Source organism: Sorex fumeus, unplaced genomic scaffold (genome assembly GCF_029834395.1).
Source record: "Sorex fumeus unplaced genomic scaffold, SorFum_2.1 ptg000019l, whole genome shotgun sequence".
NCBI lineage: Eukaryota > Metazoa > Chordata > Mammalia > Eulipotyphla > Soricidae > Sorex > Sorex fumeus.
Window position 1 is genome coordinate 39,256,628 of NW_026606076.1, and position 3,350 is coordinate 39,259,977.

Below are 3,350 nucleotides of genomic sequence, written 5' to 3' on the forward strand. Positions count from 1 at the left end.
CCCCTTCATTTTGATCTGTATTTCTGTGAAAAAAAATAATTAAGAGGACTGGCAGAAGCTGATGGAGCACATATCAATCTTCAGACGTTTTCTCCCTGGCACGTTTCCATATCTTCAAGTTGTTGGTGGTTTCTTGGCAGTGTTTGTGATTCGTTTATTACTTAAAGTTGCATGAGTCACAACATTGTCTATCTTGAGTTTTTTTTTTTAATGTAGGAGTACTGCTATTTATTCAGCCACTGATTAGCTGATTGAATTGGGCACGAACTCTACCTTACTTTTTTTTTCATAATTTCATTTATTTATTTATTTATTTTATTCTTCTAATACTTATTTATTGAATCATTGTGGGAAAAGTTACTAAGCTTTGAGGCTTAAGTCTTGGTCATACAATGATCAAACACCTTTCCCTTCATCAGTACTCATTTTTCACCACCAAGTACCCCAATATACCCCTGTCCCACCCCTCCTAATGCCTGTGAGGCAGATGATTTCTACTGAACTCTTCTCTACATTGATTAGATTCATTATTTCGACAAAAGATGCACCATTGTTGTTTAGAATTTCCCCCCCAACAACCAGAATTGCTAAAAAGGCATTGTGAAATACTTTGTTTTCTATCGCTGGTTATGAGAATCATATAATGATCTTGGATTTCTGCAAAGAGCCAGATAATTACGAGATTGTTTTCTGTGCGTCTAGTGTTATGGCTGTGCCGGAGAGCCACTTGTGGGGGGCAACTCATGACCTCGGTAGGGCGTGAAAGACGAGCTGGTACTGCCCCCTTTCCTATGAGACTGCAGTTGCCCTGTCACCACCGGCTCATACCTGGCTTTCCTATAGCTCTGAGGTGGTGGCCACCTTGCTGCTTGTGGGGGGGTCGGAGAAAGGCGGAAGGGAGCAACACCCTTTCACTCCCGGGGAGGCATGGAGCCGTAGTTTAATGCATAGTCCATTCACTTTTCTGCCGCAAGCTGCCGGGCTCTGGATTAAGTCCTTTTGCCTCTGGAGCCAGGGCCGTGCTGGAGAGCCACTCATGGGGGGCAACTCGTGACCTCGGTAGGGTGTGAAGGATGAGTCTCTTGAGGTTTTCATCTCTTTTTTTTTCTCTTTGGGTCACACCTGGCACAGGAGTTACTCCTGGCTCTGCACTCAAGAATTACTCCTGGTGGTGCTTGGGGGACCATATGGGATGCTGGGAATTGAACCTGGGTTGTTCGCGTGCAAGGCAAACACCCTACATGCTGTACTATCACCCCAGTCCCGGTTATCATCTTTATCCTTGGACAAAACATCACCTTGATGTTCCAGAGGCATTGCCAAAGCCATATGCACACACAGCAGGGCAATCTAGGGGCTGTGGATTACTTTTCACAGTCATCTTTTGTTTGTTTGTTTGGTCTGTTTTAGGGCCACACCCAGAGATGCTCAGGAGTTACTCCTGGCTCTGCACATAGAAATTCTCCTGGCGGTGTGCTGGGAACCATATGAATAGCTGTGGAACATTATATACTCCGTATCAGGAGTATATAATGCAAGTGCCTTACCCGTGGTACTATGTCTCTAGTCCCTTTCCGAATACATCTTAATAGGATTCTTCTTGCCTTATATTATTTTCCATTATTGTCCACTAATTATTGAACAGGGGTTCAGAATGATAGTACAGCGATGAGAACATTTGCCTTTTATGCACGGGATCCAGGTTTTATCCGAGGCACCTCATATAGGATATCGTTCATTTACTCCTTATTTTAGGTCTTAATGAAAGGCTGGCAGTAATGAGCATGATTGAGAGCTGCAGAGGCAGGATTGGAAACCACCATCGCTGTATTTTCTCTCCCCTCACAGCCGGCCTCACACATGGATCCACAGAACCTTACAAGATGCCCCTAGTTTTTCCTCATGGGACCGTCAGAGGACCCTGAACTGCAGATCTACATATTCGAATGGGCTCTTCCTGTCCATGTACCTGATCACCGTGCTGGGGAACCTGCTCATCATCCTGGCTGTCAGCTCAGACCCCCACCTCCACACGCCCATGTACTTCTTCCTGTCCTACCTGTCCCTTGTGGACATCTGCGTCACCTCCACCTCGTCCCCAAGATGCTGTAGAACATCCAGACACACAGCAAAGCCATCAGCTACATGGGTTGACTTACTCAGATGTACTTTTTCATCCTCTTCACAGGCCTGGATGATTCCATCGTAGCCGTATGACCGCTTTGTGGCCATCTGCCACCCTTTCACTACCCAATCACGATGAACCCCCAGCTGTGTGGGCTGCTGGTCCTGGTGTCCTGGGTCATCTGCAACCTAAATTTTTTGTTACAGGCTATAATGGTCTTGCGTCTGTCCTTCCCCATGAACTTGGAAATCCCCCACTTTTTCTGTGACCTCAAGGAGCTGGTGCAACAGGCCTGTTCGGACACGTTTCTGAATAACATTGTGACCTATAGCTTAGCTGTGCTATTGGCAGGTGGTCTCTCTGGCATCCTTTACTCTTACTGTAAGATCGTCTCCTCTATCCACAGAATCTCCTCGGCTCAGGGGAAGTTTAAAGCCTTTTCCACTTGTGCCTCTCAGCTCTCCGTGGTCTCCTTGTTCTACGGCACAGCCCTAGGTGTGTATGTAAGCTCTGCTGGTGCTCACACTCTAATTCCATCCCCTCGGTGCTGTACGCAGTGGTCACCTCCATGATGAGCCCCTTCATCTACAGTCTCAGGAACCAAGACCTAAAGGGGGCTGTAAAAAGAGTCTTTGGCTGAGCTGCTAAAAAGAATTTACCTTCTGGAACTGAAGTAATGATTGTGATCGTGTGCTTCAAAGCGGTGGAACAAGTAATATTCAGTTTGGATCTGGTTAAGAAATGGGAGGTTTGGGGTTTTCCTGCAAATTTTATTTCTCCTATTATTTTGTTTGTGGGTCACTCTTGGAGGTGCTCAGGGCTTACTTCCAGCTCTACACTCAGGGATCGGTCTCTCCTGGTGAGGCTTGGAGACCCTAGAGGATGCCAGGGATTGAACTCGGGCCAGCTGTGTGCAAGGCCAGTGCCCTACCCGTTGGACTCTCTGTCCAGTGGCCCCTGTTCAATTTTCATATAAAGTTGAAACTGACCATGTTTTGTGCTCTCTCTGACATCACAGTTGCCTCTTATTATTTTCTTTTGTTCATCAATATATTCTCAATCTGAAATCAGAAAATGTTGTCATTCTCAATTCTGCTTCCTGAATTCTCAATTTTGATTCTCATCGACTGCAGTTTTGTTTTGTTTTTTGGGTGACACACAGCACTGCTCTGGGCTGACTCCTGGCTCTGTTTTCAACAGGGATTCCTCCTGTTGGGGCTCAGGG